Source organism: Panthera pardus, unplaced genomic scaffold (assembly GCF_024362965.1).
Source record: "Panthera pardus isolate Hobbes unplaced genomic scaffold, ASM2436296v1 HiC_scaffold_8, whole genome shotgun sequence".
Lineage (NCBI taxonomy): Eukaryota > Metazoa > Chordata > Mammalia > Carnivora > Felidae > Panthera > Panthera pardus.
Window position 1 is genome coordinate 58,210,181 of NW_026527013.1, and position 21,240 is coordinate 58,231,420.

Genomic DNA, 21,240 nt, shown 5'->3' on the forward strand with positions numbered 1-21,240 from the left:
GGGTGCCCGCCGGCGGGGTGGGGTGGGGCACGCCGGGACTGGGAACCTGCGGCTGCGCAGACCTTGCAAAGTGACAGGGCGGGGGGGAGGGCGGGGTCGGCTGATGGAGAAACTGAGGCAAAGGGTAGAACCCGTCTGCGCCGCAACCCTGTGAGCAAGGCGAAGTCCCAGGTCACTTCTATACCCTTCATAGCACTTATAATTCTGAATTAATGAATAGAGCGTAACCTCCTTTAATCTGGAGCCGTGTCCCGGCGTAGACCTCAGTGCCCGACTCCTACTAGGTTACCCGGCTGGTGGGGCCGTCGGCACACCCTCGTTTGTTGAGTCATTTAGCAAACCCGGAGGCCTGCCCTGGGCACAGGGTCCCAGAAATGATTCCTGTCGGGTCCCTGCAATCTCAGGACGAATGGGAGGAGTTCCTGGAGAGACAGAGGGTCAGAGAAGAACCGGGCAGCTCAGGAAATGGTCTGGCCTGCTAGGGAATCCAGGAGGGCCTCCCGGAGGAGGCTTTTGTGCCACGCCTTGAGGGATACTGCCGATAAGAAATGAGGGAGGAGAGTGCGCCAGGTTGAGAAAACCTTTGTGAGCAAGGCATGGCGGTGTGACTGCCTAAAGATCTATAGGGGAAAATGTCCTGTTTGGAGCAAAGGCTATATGAAGGGAAACAATATGACTTAATGTGCGTTGGAGGATAATGGGTGGGGCAAGGTATGCTAGATGGGGAGTTTGGAATTTATTTCCGAGCCAAGTATACTCACAGGGTAGCACTGAGGGAGAGACTTTATGCTGTGATCATTTAGAGGAAGAGGAGATGGGCGATGCTGGCTGGGGATTAGGGAGGGTTTCAGTGAGCTAAATCGTGACCTGGACCTGGTATAAGTTAGAGGTGCAGATGTGGCAAGATGCATTTTTGTAATAATATTAATTTAGGGTTGCTATTTCTCTTCCCCCCCTCCCTCCCCACTCAGCCAAGATTTGCAAATTCTTGCCTCAGCAATTTTGCTGAGACAGGAAGTCTTTTTTTGAGAACCTAACCCCGGGGTGGCAAATTACAATGACTGCAAGAGGCAGGCAGGTGACTTCAGTTATTAGTGAAGTGGTCCAGGTGTGACATCACTTGATATCCATCCCCCACACAAAAAAGTGACCATGCACGACTCTCAGAGGTGCTTCTGAAATGCAGCCTCATCTTCCAATCAAGGACCCATTGATAGTCTTTTCTGGGGTGGCGGCCAAATGCTAAAACTGGCAGCTCCTGGTCTAAATCCAGGAGATAGGCCAGAGCTGGTTTAGCCAGCCCGCACCCTGTACCACACTGATGGTTAAATTATTGAAAGACAAGGGGTGCCTGGGCGGCTCAGTCAGTTAAGCATCTAACTTCAGCTCAGGTCATGATCTCACGGTTCATGAGTTCGAGCCCCGTGTCAGACTTTGTGCTGAAGCTCGGAGCCTGGAGCCTGCTTCAGATTCTGCGTCTCCCTCTCTCTCTGCCCCCTGCTCCCATTCATGCTTTAATGTTCTAAATAAACATTAAAAAAATTTCTTTAATATTGAAATACATAAGGGTAAATTGTACTAATTGTGACGTGTTATAGTTAGTTAATATAAATTTAATATAAACTCATTGGTGACAGTTTTAGGATATTAGTACCATTGAAAATGGGCCTCCTGATGTAGCTACATCTGAGAAATAGTCATGACATAGTTTGGCCTGTGTCACTGAAGGAACTGGCTGAGTTACTTATGTTAACAAAATGCAAATTGCTTTAGGAGAATCGCTAGCTAAAATAATCTTATTGTTGGCACTTTGTGATTGTTTTCAAAGTAGTAGCTGTGCAGCGTCTTGTATTTATACATGTAAGATTTTAGTATAAAATACTAAAAAATACCTAGAATGAACAGACAAAAAAATCTGGATACATTTTTAAATATTTATTTTAAATATAATAAACATGAATCTTGTCCATCTGCAGAAGAAAGAATTCTAAGAGCAGTGAATCCCAGCCTGAGACTTGTTTCGATGCTGTGCGAGAATCTGCACAAAATGAAACTTGTATTAAATAAACTTTATCATATAAAATCTAGTTCTGGAGTGAAAAAGAACTTGATTTTTTTTTTTTTCCAAGCAAGAATATGACTTCTTGCTGGTGACAGAAATGTTGGATGCAAATAGTGCTCGAAAGTTATGTGTTGAAACATTAAAGTACTAAGCAAGTGTATTTCAGCAGGATGCTGTTAGAACTTGTTCAAGTGAAATCTTTGGTACTATATAATTGAGCATTTTTATGAAAATATTTAGTAGAACTTTTTTTTTAATTTTTAAAATTTATTTCTGACAGAGAGAGAGAGAGTTTGAGCAGGGGAGGGGCAGAGAGAGACAGAAACACAGAATCTGAAGCAGGCTCCAGGCTCTGAGTTGTCAGCACAGAGCCCAACACGGGGGCTCGAACTCATGGGGGCCACTAAACCGACTGAGCCACCCAGGCACCCTAATAGGACTTCTAAAGGACTGCTATTGATATGGACATGGGTACCATGGACCCACTCGTTACAAAACATAGATGTACCTAAATAAGAAAACAACTTTTTTTTTTTTTAACGTTTATTTATTTTTGAGACAGAGAGAGACAAAGCATGAACGGGGGAGGGTCAGAGAGAGAGGGAGACACAGAATCTGAAGCAGGCTCCAGGCTCTGAGCTGTCAGCACAGAGCCCGACGCGGGGCTCGAACTCACGGACCGTAAGATCTTGACCTGAGCTGAAGTCGGCCGCTTAACCGACTGAGCCACCCAGGTGCCCCGAGAAAACAACTTTTTGACAAACATAAATGAAGGCAGTGCATTTAATTTTTTACTTACTAGATTCCTGGTTTATTATAAAAAGTGTACTCAGGAAAAGCCAGATGGGAGAGACACACGGGGCAAAGTATGTGGGAAAGGGCTCGGAGATTCTGTGCCCTCTCCAGGTGGGCCGTTCTCCCCAAATCTGCATGTGTTCACCAACAGGGAAGCTCTTTAAACCCTGTCCTCTTGGGTTTTATGGAGGCTACATTACATAGGCATAATTGATTGAATCATCGGCCGTTGCAAATTGATTTCAACCTCTAGCCCCTCCCCTAAGGCACAGCGTTTTATTTTTTTATTTATATATATTAACAAAAATTTTTTTAATCTTTATTTTTGAAAGAGAGCATGAGCAAGGGAGGAGCAGAGAGAGAGGGAGACACACATTCCGAAGCAGGCTCCAGGCTCTGAGCTGTCAGTACAGAGCCTGACACGGGGCTCGAACTCACAAAAGTGAGTTCATGACCTGAGCCCAAGTCGGATGCTTAACTGACTGAGCCACCCAGGTGCCCCATTTATATATATTTTTAATGTTTTTATTTTTTTCCTTTAAATTTTTAAAAATGTTTATTTATTTTTGATGGAGACAGAGACAGAATGTGAGTGGGTTGGGGCAGAGAGAGAGGGAGGCACAGAATCTGAGGCAGGCTCCAGGCTCCGAGCTGTCAGAACAGAGCCTGACGTGGGGCTCGAACTCATGAGCTGTGAGATCATGACCTGAGCTGAAGTCGGACACTCAACCGACTGAGCCACCCAGGCGCCCCTGTTTTTATTTATTTTTGAGAGAGAGGGAGAGCCAGCAGAGGGGCGGGGGGGGGGGGGGGGGGGCGGGGAGAGAATCTGAAGTGGGCTCCCTGCTGACAGCAGAGAGCCCAATGTGGGGCTTGAACTCAGAACTGTGAGATCACGACTTGAGCTGAAGTCAGAGGCTTTTCTTTCTTTTTTTAATGTTTATTATTTTTGAGAGTGAGAGAGGCAGAGCACAAGCAGGGATGGGCAGAGAGAGAGGGAGACACAGAATCCGAAACAGGCTCCAGGCTCTGAGCTGTCCGTACAGAGCCAGACGTGGGGCTCCAGCTCGGGAACAGCGATATCGTGACCTGAGCTGAAGTTGGGCACCCAGCTGCCTGAGCCACCCAAGCACCCCAGGCAGATCGTTTTAAATCACCATCAAAGAAACTTCATTTTGGGGCCCCTGGGTGGCTCATTTGGTTGAGTGTCTGACTTTGGCTCAGGTCATGATCTCGCAGGTCATGCGTTTGAGCCCTGCATTGGGCTCTATGCCGATGGCTCAGAGCCTGGAGCCTGCTTTGGATTCTGTGTCTCCCTCTCTCTGCCCCAACCCTGCTCATGTTCTGTCTCTCAAAAGTAAATAAACATTAAAAAAATATTTTGAGGGGCGCCTGGGTGGCTCAGTTGGTTAAGCGTCCGACTTCAGCTCAGGTCACAATCTCGCGGTCCGTGAGTTCGAGCCCCGTGTCGGGCTCTGGGCTGATGGCTCAGAGCCTGGAGCCTGCTTCCGATTCTGTGTCTCCCTCTCTCTCTGCCCCTCCCCTGTTCATGCTCTGTCTCTCTCTGTCTCAAAAATAAAAAAAATAAAAAAAAATATTTTGAAAAAAAGAAACTTCATTTGTTTTACTTAAAGTGTTTCAATAATTTGCTTAAAATACAAATTTCAAGATTTTGAAGATGATGGTTTTTGTTGACCTTATGATGTGAGCCACATTTAATACAATGTAAAGAACTTTGTTCATAGGTAAGAAAAATTATATTTCACTGAAAAATATTTCCATAAAAATGTCATCGGAGTATTTGACAGCAATTAAAAAAAAGCCATTGGATTTTGTACAAAAAGTACTAATGTAATATTAGAGGGTCTGGGGTTTCAGCCAAAAGTTTAGAAAAAATTTGGATGTATTAACTTGGCACTAAGTTACCAAATTTAATTAATTTTGGATAAAGCAATATACAAGATGCAAGTCAAGTAATTCTCATATTTTGCTTGATGCACTATATTTACTATCACACATCAAATAAAGATCAGAAAGAACTGCAAATTACAGAGTGAAAATGGAACCTTGATAGACAGCTTGAAGCCCTAGAACTTCAAAAGCAGTTTGGAAGTCAGTAAGTTGTGTATACGTTTGTTCACTGCCAGAAACAAACGGAGTGGTTAACTGTTTCAAAAACATGTTTTAAGCATGTTGGCCTTAATAAATGATATTTTCATGGAAATGTCAAAATTCATTTCAGTTTAATGAGAAAAGTGATTTCATTATTGTAGCTGATATTTTAATGAGCTCCGTAAATGAAACAGCTGAACGTACGTAAACTGTTTAGTCTGTTTGGGCTGCTATGATAAAATATGAAAGACTGGTTACTTATAAACAACAGAAACTTCTCACAGTTCTGGAGGCTAGAAGTCAGATTACAGTGTCAGCACAGGGTGGGTTCTGGTACAAACCCTCTTCTGGGTTGCAGACCACAGACTTTCTTTGTGTCCCCACGTGGTAGAGAGCAGAGCAGAGGAAGCAAGCTCTCTAGTGACTCTTATAAGAGCATTATTCGTTATGACTCCCACCCTGTGACTTTACCTAATTCTAATTATCACATTGGTGGGGGGGGGGCATGGCTTTTTTTTTTAAATTCTTTAAACATTTATTCATTTTTGAGAGAGAGAGACAGAGTGTTAACAGGGGAGGGGCAGAGAGAGAGGGAGACACAGAATCCAAAGCAGGCTCCAGGCTCTGAGCTGTCAGCACAGAACCCAAAACAGGGCTTGAACCCACAAACTGCGGGATCATAACTTGAGCTGAAGTCAGACACTCAACCGACTGAGCCACCCAGGCGCCCTGGGACAAGACTTTAGTATGAATTTGGGGAAGAAACATTCAGTCCATAACATAAACAAAAAAAGGAAATTGTGAAACAGATGTGAAAAAATAGGTATACTGTTTGAAACTAAATAAAGTATCAATTTCAATAAAAAAAAACTGTAAGATTGTCCAACAGGTAATATGAAAACGTATTTGAGGACAAAAGTGAAAAATGTAATGAACTTTCTGATTGCTTCAATTTACTGAGTTCTGAAATTTGGCCAACTGGTTTATGCAGTTCTGCAGATTGAGGGTGAACAAGAAGTAGTAAATTAAGCCAACTGGTTAAAAGGCATTTCAATAAATGATTTTTGTGATTTAGTCAATAATAGAAATATTGAATATGTAAAAGCCTCAGAGTATAAGTCTGGGAAATGTTTAAATATAATTGCTATTCATCAGAAGCTGAGAATTCAACACTGTCATTGATGTGAGGAAAGACTGGCTACTTAAAAAACTCATCTAGTGGTTATCAATTTAATGAGGAAGTTTTTGGAAGAATTTGATGTCGCTCCCTATGTCAAATCATGACAGAATTTAGTGACAGCTGCATCAAAAGATAAATAATTTCCAAATATAAACAAATGATTTACCCTTACTGGAATGATCTGATGAATTATTTTTGCTACAATTATATTATTTAACTAGCCATTTTATAATACACATTGTTTATCTAGAAAATAGCGTAAGATGTGTTTTAAGTTTTTCATTTACATATTGATCCATATATTAACATTGCTAGTTCAATATTTCTGTGGAAGATAGCTTTTGTTGTTATTTTTTAAATAAATATAGGGAGAGTACATAAAGCATAAAATCTAAATTTTTACTTTGAAAAATCAGAAGACCTTACAACATTGTGCCTACATTCCTGCAAGTGAGAACTCAGCCACATAGTGGTTGGTCATGAACTCTTCAGCTCCCATAAGCATTTGAAATTGTGGCCCCTGCTTTAGAGTTTTAAGCCTGGGCTCCTGGCTGGATGGTGGTGTCATCTACTCCATTTACTAAATCAGAGGAATCAGGAACAGAACGAGTTTTCTACCATTAGCTCTGTGGTGAGTGTGTGTGTGAAGGAGAGGGAGAACTGTGGGCTTGATTTTAAACATACAGAGTTTGATGTGCTGGTAATGCATCAGGGAAGATAGGTCTGATAAGCAGAACTGATGCTGAGAGATGGGTTAGGTTTAGAAAGGTTTGAAGTCCTCTTCAATGACAGTAGATGAGATTTCCAAGGAAGAAAACATGGAGAGAAACCAGATTTAAGGAAAGACCTTGAAAGTGAGAGCGCCACCCATGTTTAAGGGTAGCGAGGAGGAAGAGCAGTAGTTCAAGAAGTAGAAAGGCTGAGTGGAGGGGGCATGTTATTTTGGCAAGTTTGTTGGTGTACTACTTAGGATGTAAATTTGGCTGTTGCTGCAGAGTCCGAAAAAAACACAGTACAATAAACCAGAGGAAGACTGGGTAGCAGTATAGAACTCAAGTTCTGCATATCTTATCACTTCTCTCCCTTTAGGGTGGTGTCCTTGCCTACAAAATCCATCATGGCACATCACTGTGTCTACGTTTTGGCATGCCCTTCCTTTTAACACACAACCTGGAAGGTGAGCACATTACTTCTGCTCATATCCCATTGGCTATCACCTAGTCATATGACCACACTTATCTGAAAAGCAGGCTGGGAAATGTAGTCTCTATCTTGAAATGTTATGTGCTGGCTAAAAATCAGAATTACCATGGAAGAAAGGGAGAATGGATATTGGGAGACAGCCTGAGCATAGGATGTTAATATGGGAATTACCATCAGAGAGAAGTCTAGGAATTAGGTTTTAGATTGGAGAGCTACCAAATGGAATTTGTTCCTTTTCTCTCTTCTGTGGGGGAAATTGTTCCTTTCTGTTTTTATTTTATTTTATTATGTTTAAAAATTTTACTTTTAAATGCAATTTGTGTTGCCTCTTCTTTTTATTTAAAAAAAATTTTTTAATGTTTTTATTTATTTTTGAAGGACAGAGAGAGACAGCATGAGCAGGGGAGGAGCAGAGAGAGAGGGAGACACAGATTCCAAAGCAGGCTCCAGGCTCTGAGCTGCCAGCACAGAGCCCGACGCGGGGCTCAAACCGACAAACTGTGAGATCATGACCTGAGCCGAAGCCGGACGCTCAACCGACTGAGCCATCCAGGTGCCCCGACCTCTTCTAATCTTTTTGTCAAGTTGAAAAAGGTATGCAAAAATGAAACAAACATCCTTATTCCTACCACTCACAATTAACACTGTCAACAGATTGTTCACAGACAAGGCTGGGTGCTTCAGTGGATTTAAGAATCCCTTGCATTAATTTCCTCACCCTCCTGGCTTAGCTGTATATGACAAAAAAAAAACAAAAAAACAAAAAAACAACAACAACAACAACAACAAAAAAACCCAGTTTGAATACATTGGAGAAAATAAACAATCCTGGAATTTTTTAGCTGATGTACATCTAAGCATAGGTGAGTCTAAGGACTCAAAAAATGTCATCAGACTCAATTTCTCTCCACCTCTTCTCTGCTGTCTTTTGTATATAGGCTTCCCCCTTAGACTGATTCTCCAAAGTCCCAGGCTTCCTGGTTCAAGTCCCCCAGAAGGAAAGATTCTCTCTTTCCCACAGTTCTTACAAAAGTCCTGGGTTTGAGTATCATTGGATTGGTTTGGACCAGGTGTGCATCCCTGAGCTGTCCCTGTGACTATATGGGATGAAATAAACTGATTGGTCAGGCCTGAGATTAATCTCATCCAAACCATAATGGATGGACAATGTTCGAAGGGTGGTTGTATCGTGGAAAATCAGGGTGCCCCTTCCAGAAGAAGGAGGAATAGATCCTGGGTGAGCAAAAAAATATGCATATCCCTACCTGTCCACAACCTGCCACTGGAACGAGCATTGGATACGGAGTCCAACAGACTCACATTCCCATTCTGGTTCAAATATTTGATAGTCACATAAGTTATTTAAAATCTGAGTTTCAGTTTTTAATCAGAGAGAGATGCTAATATTCTTATGGGTTTGTTGTGAAGGTCAAGTGGAATAACACAGGTGAGGACACCTAACAAAATAATGGGCCTGGACGGCCTAACGTTTGCAAATTTCCTTTTTGCTATTAATTCAAGCCTCTTTGAAGCATCCAGGGGCAAGTTCACCTTTCTTGCAAAAAAAAAAAAAAAAAAAGTGAGTTAATAATTATCACACTTGTTAGCACCTATTGTTTGCTGTGCACCATATGCATTGTTAGATAGGACTGTCTCACAAGCCCACACAGACTGGGCTGCAAGCTCCCCATCTGGCCAATCACAGACTCCAATGAGGACGGCGCCCCCTGGGGGTGGCAATGCAGCAGTCCTATTTACAGGTACTAAGTCAGTCCTCATTGGTCCCGTGAAGATGGTATTATTAACCCTTTTTACAAAGATCTTTGTAACTTAGGTTAAGGAACTTGCCTAATGTCATTTAACGACTAAGTGACACGAACCAATGGAAACTGTACCCTTTGGAGATACCTTGCTGTGGCATTATAAGCATAATCTCAGGATCCACAATGAGTACAGTCCTCCACTGAGGGGATGGGAGGGGAGGCAGAGGGAGAGGACAGACCATTTCATTTTGTAAAACCATCTCCAACCTCCCCTCCCCACCCCCAATAAAAAACGCCTACCAGAACCCTGGAGCTGAGAATATTGCCAGCTGACTCATTTACTATCCCTAGCCTCTAGGAAAGGGACAGAAATATAAACAGTCTGGAGCATCTTCTACCTCCTCCAAATAATTTGAAGCAATTATAGCAATCGTGAAATGTGTCAGATTGACAAGCTTTGGAACGATGCGGTTTATTTATTTACTCAGTGGATAATGCTCTGGATATGGTAGCAGAAGTATCTTCCAGGGTCCTGTCAAAGTCAGATGGTGCCGTTTCTTGGATTTTTCATGTGAAAATACATGCTTGTAATTCTGGAAAGGACTTCAAGCACTTTTGCTCCAACCACATTGGCCTCAGAGTTAGTTGAGAGAGTTAGAGAGTTAATTGTCTTCTGTCTCTTAAAAAGGTTTTGATTAACACCTCTCCGAAGGCCATGAGTCCTCACAAAGTTGTTTACTTCAAAACTATAAATTTGAGATATTTTTTAAGAAAATATTTTAGGGGCGCCTGAGTGGCTCAGTTGGTTAAGTGTCCAGCTCTTGATTTCAGCTCAGGTCACGTTCTCACGTTCCCTGAGTTCAAGCCCTGCATCAGGCTCTGCGCTGACAGAGTGGAGCCTGCCTGGGATTCTCTCCCACTCTCTCTGCTCCTCCTCTGCACTCACATATGCGTGCACGCTCTCCCTCTCTCAAAATAAATAAATAACTTTAAAATATTTTTAAAAAAGAAAGAAAATATTTTATAGATCTCAAATAAACCCAATTTTTTATTTGATAGGCTTTCATGACAGGTTTTGCCAAAACTCACAGTGGTTTTCAGTGGCCTTCAATGTTTAGATTTGGGGAAGCACCTGCTGGCCGTCTGTCAGGTCAAGGCCAGCAGGCTGTGCGTGGTGCTCAACATCAGTTTTATAAAATGCTCAGCGTGACTCCTCATTTGTTCGGCGAACTTAATGGCAACCTCAGCTCTCAAGAGAACAGCTGAGAGTAAATCAAAGGAGACTCCCACATGGCCCTCACAGCCGTCCTAGGGCTCACTTTACTCTTGAAAGAATCATTTCAGAACCTATTTGCTTTTCTAGAGGTACGGTTGTATGTATTTATTTTCTGAGATGCATTTCAAATACCATAAAATTCAACCACGTAAGGTGTACAACTCAGAGGCTTTGGTATATTCGCATGTTTGCACAAACATCATTATCTGATTTCAGAACGTTTTCATCACTCCCGAAAGAAACCCCACACCCATTAGCTGTCAATCCCCATTCTACCACCCTTACCCCTAACTCCCAGCCACTGGTGACCACCTGGTCTGTCTTTAAGGATTTACATTTTCTGGATACTTTAAGTAGAATTATATAATATGTGGTCTTTTGTAACTGGCTTATTTCACTTAGCATAATGTCTTCAGGGTTCATCCATGGTGGAGCCTGCATCAGTATTCCATACCTTTCTATGGCTAAATAATAGTCCGTTGTCTGGTATTTAATAGCACTTTTCACCTTTTCATTAGTTGGTGGATCTTGAATTCCTTCTACTTTGTGACTACTATGAATAATGCTGTTACGACAACTCATGTATAGGTTTCTGTGTCAGTATTTGTTGTCAGTTCTCTTGGTTATGTATACATAGTGTGGCCTTGCTACATCATATGATATCATTATGTTGAACTATTTGGGGAATTGCCGAACTGTGTTCCAAAGCAGCTACCCCATTTTACATTCCTGCCAGCTGCATACAAGGGTCTAATTTCTCCACATCCTCCCCAGTGCTTGTTATCATCTGTTGTTTTTTAATTGTCATCTTAGTGAGAGTGAAGTGGTATCTTGTTGAGGTTTTCATTTCCGTTTCTGATGGCTCATGAAGTGAGCATCTTTAATGATGTTGAGAATTTTCTTTTTAATACTTATTGGTCCTGCATATATTTTACCTGGAGGATGTCTATTCAAATTCTTGGCCCGCTTTTAAATAGAACTGCCTTTCTACTGTTGAGTTGCAAGAGTTTTAACATATATTTTGGATATGAGTCCCTTAGCAAATATATGATTTATAAATATTTTCTCCCATTCTGAGCACTGCCCTTTCACTTTATTTATTTATTTTTTTAATGTTAATTTTATTTTTGAGAGAGAGAGAGAGAGCAGGGGAGGGGCAGACAGAGAGGGGGCAGAGGATCCAAAGCAGGCTCCACGCTGACAGCAGCCAGCCCGATGTGGAGCTGGAACTTACAAACTGGGAGATCCTGACCTCAGCTGAAATTGGATACTCAACTGACTGAGCCACCCAGTGCCTCTGTCCTTTCACTTTCTTAATGGCCACCTTTGAAGCACAAAAGTTTTTACTTTTGAAGAAATCCAATTATCTGTTTTTCTTTTGTTGCTTGTGTTTTGGATATCGTAAGAAGAAATTATTTCCTCATCTAAGGTCAAGAAGATTTACAGCCATTTTCTACTAAGAGTTTTATAGCTTTAGCTCTTAGATCCATTTTGAGTTAATTTCTGTATATGGTGTGAGGTGGGGATCCAACTTTATTGCTTTGCATGTGGATGTCCAATTGGCCCAGCACCATTGATTGACAAGACTATCCTTTCCTACAAAATTCTTATGCGGAAGCACTGACCAACCCCTAGGACCTCAGAAAGTGACTATACTTGGAGATAAGACCTCGAAAGTGTTAATGAGTTAAAATGAAGCCATGAGGGGGGACCTCATCCAACATCCAACTGGTGTCCTTTTAAGAAGAGGACATGTGGACACACAGAAACATCAGGGATGAATATGCCTAGAAGGATGGTCATGTACGTGAAGAGGCAGCAGGAGGGCAGCCATCTGCAAACCCAGGAGAGAGGCCTTAGAGGAAACCAACTCTGTCAGCCTCTTAATCTTAGATTTCCACCCTCCAGAACTGTGAGAAATAAATGTCTGTTGTTCAAGCCACACGGTCTGTGACGTTTTGTTACGGCAGTCTTAACAAACTAATACAGCTGGGGTGAAATAAGAGTAGGTTCAAGGGCAATTGACAGATAGGAGCCATTTATCACGCCCGCTCCTCCCCCTCCACTGCTGGCCCAGGGTGATATTTCTGCCTTTTCTTGCTGTGGCACCTCTCACTTCCTCTTGGTGCCAGTGTCTTTCTCTGATCATTTCCTGTCCCCTTTACCAACCTGACATTGCCTGAAAAAACAATACCCACAGTAGTTAAAACTGGACTGCTGTTGATGTCAGTGCAGTTGGCAGAGTGAGGACCTCACCCATTTTCTCCTTCATAAAAGAAACAAGAAAACTGCCAAAAATGATTTAAAAAAAAATCGACTTATTCAGAGCTCTGAAGGGTAGCCAAAGCTTTGCGGCAATCTGGTGAGCATTGATTCAAGAACAACAGCAGAATCATGATGAAAGTGGTGAACTTTGTGGTGTTTGAACCTGCCCTGTCCTCTCCCCACAGCCCCCAGCTCTGCGGTATCCCCGGAAGAGCAGCAGGTGCAGATGGCGAAAACCGATGGCCTGGCAGTCACCGGAGGGTGCAGAGCAGGGTGGAGCTGCTTCAAAACCCCATTCCAAGAGAACTGGCACTACTTGACTTGTCTGGAGCATCTCTGGAAGACCCCACTTGCAAGACCCCACTTTATTTGACTTGATTTGGAGCTCAGAATTCACCTAGTGCAAAAAAGCCTTTTCCCCAAGGGCATTTGCCAATAACATGTGCAGGCAAGGGTGCAGGCAAGGGCTCAACTTACCTTCACAACTGCCTGAAGTAGCAAATAATGCTTGAGACAATAAGTTAGCCAAAAAGGTTAAAAGGCAGAACTGGAGAATGGGCATCCATAGCAGCTCTGAAGAGCTCTAAAACATTCCTGAAATCTAGAAGGCCACATGCATGGGTTGAGCACACACATGCGTACGGCTATGCATGTGCCCAGCAAAGACTCTAACACGGGGCGGACCTGGAGGCTCTACTCCTTGAGCTGTCCACTGACTAGCTGAGTGTTGAGGGTTTGCTCAGGCAGTGAACCCCTCTGTGTATGTTAGGAGAATATTGGTCTCCTGTTTTAAGGAAATCTCCATCTAATCATTAGGTGATCACTAACCTAATTCAGCAGAGACTTCGGTGGCCACACACAGCAAAGGATACAGAATTAGTCCAAATAAATCACTAAGCAAACAAACAATAACAATGATAAAAGTAAGCCCTAGGGAGGGGACAAAATCAGCTTCCAGAGTTGCCCTATTATATTGTTTAAGATGTCCAGTTTTCAATGTGGATTTGAAAACATGCCCCCAAAAAAAGGAAGAAAAAAAGAGAAAGAAAGAAAGAAAGAAAGAAAAAGAAAGAAAGAGAAAGAAAGAAAGAAAGAAAGAAAGAAAGAAAGAAAGAAAGAAAGAAAGAAAATATGACCCATACACAGTAAGCAGAAGCAATCCATAAAAGCTGTTCTTGAGGAAGCCTAGATGTTGGACTTAATACACAATGACATGTATGTATGTATGTATGTATGTATGTATGTATGTTTAAATGATTCATTTATTTGTCAGTGTGTTTACTTTAAAACTTTTTTAACATTTATTTATTTTTGAGACACAGAGAGAGACAGAGCATGAGCAGGGGTGGGGCAGAGACAGAAAGGGAGACACAGAATCTGAAGCAGGCTCCAGGCTCTGAGCTGTCAGCACAGAACCCGACGCCAGGCTCGAACTCACAGACCGTGAGACCATGACCTGAGCTGAAGTCTGGTGCTCAACCAACTGAGCTACCCTGGTGCCCCTGTCGGTGTGTTTACTTTATTAGTAAGGTACAGCATACATACTATAAGGTACACAAATCTGTGTCCAGCTCAATAAATTTTACTTACCTACACACTTGTTAAGCATGATCAGATCTAATTCACCAACATCCAGAAGCCTCTTATGCACCCTCCCATTCATGACTTTCTCACCAAATATAACCACTATTTTGACTTCTATCACTGTATGTTAGTTTTACTTGTTTTAGAATTTCATGTAGATAGAATTAAACAATATGTATTCTCTTGTCTCTGCTCTCTCATTCAACATTGCACCTGTGATGTTCATCCATGCTCCATGTAGTAAGACCTTGGTCTTTTTCGTTACTGGTAGTATTCTATTGTACAATATAGCACAATTTCTTATTCATTTTATTGTTGTGGAACATTTGGTTTGCTTTTCATCTTTTACTATATTGGACAGTGTTGCTATGAACCCACTTGTACATGTCTTTTGCTGCATATATCTATGCTTTTTCACTGGTATCTAGAAATGGAATCGCTTATCATATGGTCATGTCACACTGCCAAACAGACTTCCAAAGTGATTCTAGAAGTTTATACTCCCATGAGCAATGAGCGAGAGTTTCTGTTGATCTGTATGGTTGTCTACCCTTGGTTTTACCTTTTTTCTCCTTTAAATTGTATTCATTCTAGTGGTCATGTTGTGATCTCTCATTGTACTTTTAATTTGCATTAGCCTAGATGGCTAATGATGTTGATCACCCTTTCATGGGTTTATTATCTGGTTATGAAATGTCTGTCCAAATTGTTGGTCTTTTTTACGTGAAATTTTCAGGGTTGTTTTTTCTTGTTAATTTGCAGGATTTCCTTATTTTTGGCTCTATTGTGAACATAATTCTGTTCTGTGACTTGAGTTTTCATTTCTTAGTGATATCTGTTAAGAAACAGAGAAGTTCTTAAATTCAATGAAGAACAATTTATAAATCTTCTATATTATAGTTTGTGTTTCTGTACTTCTGTAAGGTTAGTGTTTAAAAAAATTTTTTTGCATACCTCAAAAGAATGAAGATTTTCTCTTATATTTTGAATTTTTATTGTTTTATGTTTCGTAGTTAGGTCTTTGACCCACTGGAAAATGATTTTATGTACAGTGTGAAGTGTGAGGTAAGGGTTCTTTTTATGTTTTAATTTTTTTCCTCCAAATTTTAATTTAAATTCTAGTTAGTTAACATATAGTGTAATATTGGTTTCAAGAGTAGAATTTAGTGATTCATCACTTACATATAACACATGAGAAGGGCATCAAAACAAGTGCCTTCCTTACTACCCATCACCTCATTTTGCCCATCCCCCACCCACCTCTCTCCATCAACCCTCAGTCTGTTGTCTACCATTAAGAGTCTCTTATGGTTTGCTTCCCTCTCTCTGTTTTCCCCTTCCCATATGTTCATCTGTTTTGATTCCTAAATTCCACATATGAGGGAAATCATATGGTATTTGTCTTTCTGTAACTGATTTCGCTTAGCATAATACACTCTAGCTCCATCCATGTTGTTTCAAACGGTAAGATTTCATTCTTTTTCATGGCTCAGTAATATTCCATTTTATATACACACACACACACACACACACACACACACACACACACCACATCTTCTTTATCCATTCATCAGTTGATGGACACTTGGGCTCTTTCCATAGTTTGGCTATTGTTAATAATGCTGCTATAAACACTGGGGTGTATGTGCCTCTTCAAATCTCTATTTTTGAATTCTTTGGGTAAATACCTAGTAGTGCAATTGCTGGATCATTGGGTAATTCTATTTTTAACTTTTTGAGGAAACTCCATACTGTTTTCCAGAGTGGCTGCACCAGTTTGCATTCCCACAAACAGTGCAAGAGGGTTCCCGTTTCTCCGCATCCTCGCCAACACGTTGTTTCCTGTGTTGTTAATTTTAGTCATCCTTACAGATATGAGGTGGTATCTCATTGTGGTTTTGATTTGTATTTCCCTGATGATGAGTGATGTTGAGCATCTTTTCATGTGTTTTTTTATCTATCTGAATGCCTCCTTACACAAAAACTTTAAATGTGCTTTTCCAAAACATGTACAAAGAGTTAAATTAAAGCATGTCTGAAGAATTAAAGGAAAGTATGAGAACACTGTCTTACCAAATAGAAAATACCAATAAAGAGCTACAAATTACAAACATAGAAATTACAGAGTAAAAAAACAAATACAGTAACAGAAATGAAAACTCCACCAGAGGAGCTCAATACAGATTTCAACAGGCGGGAGGAAGAATCAACAAACATAAAGATAGAACAATTGAGATGATCCGTTCTGAGGGAAAGACAGAAAAGTGAGAGCAAGCTAAGCCCCAGGCAAGCATAAGGAAGCCTATGACAGTCACAGTGATGACCACGAGACCTAAAAGGGGGCTTTCAGTTTGGTACAGTAGTTAGTCCTTCTTACAGGGGATTGTAAGGTGTATTTTGCATATATTCAAGTCCCGTTATACAAAAGTGTGTTGATCACAGGATAAACCCTGAACCCCCAGAACAGCTAGTCCCAATGTTGTTCTCTGCTGGGATGTCTCTGACCGGTAGTAGTTCTATTGCAAGCAGTCCCTTGGGTTGTACGCAGTGTCTTGCTTGTACCTTCCTGGTACTCCCTGTAACACCTTCATTCCCTCCCAAGAAGCCACTTTTAAAGTGCAAATGATGAGCTTGATCTGATTTAAATAAAGCAAATCATTACGGACAGATCTCTCACAGTGCGCTTTACTCTGATCAAGTCACATATGTGACTTAATGCATTTTCCAGCATGACAGTTGAATACTGTTGGCCTAGGAATTATGCTTACTAGAAAATCTTTATTCTCTCATGTTAGGGATAAATGAAGTGTTCCACCAGCAATGACTCATACTTCCAAAACTGTTTTTGAAGATCCACGGGGCCAACTCGTATTTACCTCTGAGAAGTTCAGCCTGGGTGGGCAAGGATGCCAGAGAGCTGCCGTGGACGAGAGAACAATCAGTGAAGCGATTCAAGCCCCTCCTCCTCGTAGTTTTCCCTGTGCCACGGACCCGTGGAAGAGATGGGGCCAGTTTTCCTGTAGAAAGTCCCTTTCTCTGGATTGATCTGCTTGCTCCCCTGTGGCATTGTATTAACTGCTTCTCCATTTTTTGTTTCCTAACAACTTAAAGTTATATTGAAGGATGTATTGGATGTAGTTACAACATTTTTGGCAAGAATCCTTCACAGGTGGTGGTGGGTACTTCATTCTGTATCATGTCAGATGGCACAGAATGTCTGCTTGTTTTGCTCTTACTGATAAGTGGGTCCAGATAATGACAGCTTGCTCTACCTTATAAGGTATATTTTTCCTCTGGATTTTTCCCTAGGGGATGAGACTTTGTCAGCCTGTGGCTATCACCCCACGGCTTTGGCATTCATTGATGATTGTAGCCTGGATCAGTTATTTCAATTGTGATTTTAAAGCTGTCCCTGCTTCCACATTTATAAATGGAATGCTTCTGCAAAGAAGAGCTTTCCCACATCAGCTGGAGTTCCTTGGTAACCCGGAATTCGTTTGTACCGGTAAGTCGGGAATCACACTTAATTATGCCCCGTAATAATTTTGAGAATAAGGAGTTGATACTCAATAGCTACCTCCAATAGTGGCAAATTAGATTTATTTTTGCTTTCCCTTATTTTGATTATCCTTATAAACTTGTGAATTTTTATTTGATGGGTTTTAATCAATTATAATAATTCTTTTTAATGCTCAAATATTCCCATCTTTGGACAATGGGGGCTTTTTTTAGGGGGCTCCTTGTGACCTTTGACATGTTATGGAGCTATTTTTAAACATTTAATTAAATTCAATTTTAAATACCAGTATAGGTAACATATCGTGTCATATTAGTTTCAGGTGTACAGTACATTGATTTAACAATTCCATACATCACCCGATGGCTCATCATGACAAGTGCACTCCTGAATCCCCATCACTCATTTAACCCATCCCCCATTCACCTCCCCTCTGGTAGCTGCCGGTTTGTTTTCTGCAATTAAGAGTCTGGGGGTGCCTGGGTGGGTCAGTCAATTAAGCATCCGACTTCGGCTCAGGTCATGATCTCACCGCTTGTGAGTTTGAGCCCCACGTCGGGCTCTGTGCTGACAGCTCAGAGCCTGGAACCTTTTTCCTCTGTGTATGTCTCTCTCTCTGCCCCTACCCTGCTCACACTCTATCTCTCTATCTCTCAAAAATAAATAAACATTGGAAATTTTTTTTTAAAGTACATATATCTTTTTGAGTTAGTGTTTTTGTTTTCTTTGGGTAAATACCCAGTACTGCAATTACTGGATCATAAAGTAATTCTATTTTTAATTTTTTAAGGAACCTCCATACTGTTTTCCAGAGTGGCTATGCCAGTTTGCACTCCCACCCACAGTGCACAAGAGTTCCTTTTTCTCTACATCCTCACCAACACCTGTTGTTTCTTGTGTTGTTGATTTTAGCCATTCTGACAGGTGTGAGGTGGTCTCTCATTGTAGTTTTGATTTATATTTCCCTGATAATGGGTGATGATGAGCATCTTTTCATGTGTCTGTTGGCCACATGTATGTCTTCTTTGGAGAAATGTCTATGTATGTCTTCTGCCCATTTTTAAAATTGGATTATGTGTGTTTTGGCATGGAGCTAGGTTTTTCAAAGCTGCCTTATCACCACTCATGTGCCAGACTAGCTGATGAACAAGTCTGATAACACCAAGGGACAGTGAGCTCATGGAGCCATAGGACCTCTGGTACATTGTTGATGGGTGTGGAAATTGGTGTGACCGTTTTGGAAAACAGTTTACCTTAAGCTACACATACACCTATGCTACGACTCAGAGATTCCACTCCTAGGAAGATACTCAAGAGAAATGATTGCATATGTTCACCAAAGGACATGGACAAAGTGTTCATAGCACCCTTCATAACAGTTTCCCAAACTGGAAACTATGTGTTGATTGATGGCAGAATGGAAATATATCGTGATATATATATATATATCATATATATATATGTATATGTATATATATGATATATATACATGTATATGTATATATACGTATATATATCATATATATACATATATGATATATATGTATATATATGATATATATATATGGATATATATATATATCATATATATATATATATATGCACTGTGTAGAGCCCAATGCGGGGCTCATACCCATGAACCATGAGATCATGACCTGAGCCAAAGTCAAGAGTTGGACACTTAACTGACTGAGCCACCCAGGCCCCGACTCCTTCATTTCTCTTGACAGGGTAGCTCTTACTATTTTCCTGATACAGATAAGGAAGCTCAGATTCAGACAGGTTAAGTGACTGGGCCAAGGCCACACAGCCAGTGGCGTGGGAGCTGGGGTTAGAACCATGCAGTGCTGTGTGGCTCTTTATAAAATATATTGGAAACATGTACGAAAGAATAGAGAACAATGTAACAGATATCTGTGTGAAGATCACAGGGCTAGAACAAATCCTGATGTTGCCTCCTACTTGGTTGGGAATCCTTGAGGTCCTGGAGACATTCTGATGAAACCGAAGTCAGCTTTGGGCCTTTCTCCATCGCGTTTCTCTCTCTCCCTACACGTAACCCTGTCTGAGGTCATTGTGAATCTCTGTCATCCATGTTATTTACTTTATTACATCCGTACACATCTCTTACTCATACACAGCATCATTTCGCATGTTTTACGCTGTGGTTTCATGCGGGATCTATAATCGGGCTACATGCTTGTTGTCATTCAATGTTATGTTTCTGAGATTTATCCACACAGATGTGTGTATTCTGGTTTGTTCTAATTTCTGCAGCTGGTTCCGTTGCACGAATGCACCTAGAGTAGCCATCCATTCTTCCGTTGAGGGGCGCTGGGTTCATTTTCTGACACCTTCCCAGTTATTACAAAAAACACTGCTGTGAATGCCTGGCGCGCATGCCTACACCTCCCTTGGCCTGGGGGCAAGGGTTTCTTCCCTCTGCATCTGCAAGGGCGAGGGCGGCAGGGCGTTTGCACCTTCAGCTTTACCAAGTAATGCCAAGCCATTCTCCAAAGAGGCTGCCCTGAGGAGCGCCACGCGGCAGAGGGTCGCGGCCAGGCCAGGTTAGGACGGCGCTCTTGTCTGCTTTCTGCCAAAGGAGGGGTGAGGAGTGGTGTCTTCTCGGCTGCTCATCCCCCCCGACCACCTCCCCCCCACCCCCCCCACCCCCGATTTTTTTTTTGCTTATCGTTTTGTAGACCTTCTTTAGGTACCCTGTTTCTAAACCAGGTCTAAGGGACTTTGCCGATGCGGTTCCTGCTTCTCCGGATCCCTGCTGTCCTGGTTGTGTCGGGAGCAGGCCCTGCCAGGGCCTGGGGAGCGAGCCTGGCCCCGGGGGTAGGGCGGGGGCCCACCGCCTCAACGCAGGCAGTTGTCGGGTCCGGCCACCAGGGGGAGGAGCTGCTTCCCTGACATCCTCGCCTGGTTCGCGGCCGCAAAGTTGGGAAACGCGGCCTCCCGGAGAGGGGCAAAGAGGGTGGGTCGGGGCTGGCGCCCCAGGAGGGGCGTGGCCTTGACCCTAAAAGCAGGGTGAGCCCCCCTGATGGTGGCGCTGAAGGAGGCGGCCCTGGCTAGCTGGCACCTGACGCCTGGGCGGGGCAGCCCTTGTCCACGGGACAGTGACCCGCAAGTCTGCGGCTGGAGCCACCAGGTCCAAGGCCGTTTTCCAGGTGGCCCTGTTTTCCCGCTCCATATGCTACCATCCTTCGTCCTTCCTGGGTTTAAGTGGACCAAAGAGCAATCCGTTTGGCAGCTTGACCTCCCTCCTCCGGGGAGCCTGATGTAATCAGTGTTCTTGGCCCTTGAGTCCTGACTGCCCTGAGTTTCACACCCCGCCTGTCTGACCCGGGTCCTGTCTGACCCGCAGCTGCTGCAGGCGAGACTGGGGCTGGGCGGGGGCGGCGGAATCCTGCGAGATGAAAGCCCTGAAGCGGGGGAGAGTCTGGCTGGGTGGCTCCCAGCGGAGAGAGCCAGGGACGC

General features: G+C 42.5%; 1 long non-coding RNA gene across 1 annotated transcript; it reads left to right on the forward strand.

The window, feature by feature from the left end:
- Positions 1–98: 98 nt before the first annotated feature.
- LOC109256077 (uncharacterized) lies at positions 99–8,068 on the forward strand. Its single transcript, XR_002075498.2, has 3 exons — positions 99–171; positions 7,239–7,326; positions 7,731–8,068. It is a non-coding gene; the product is annotated as an uncharacterized LOC109256077 (long non-coding RNA).
- The last annotated feature ends 13,172 nt before the right edge of the window (positions 8,069–21,240 follow it).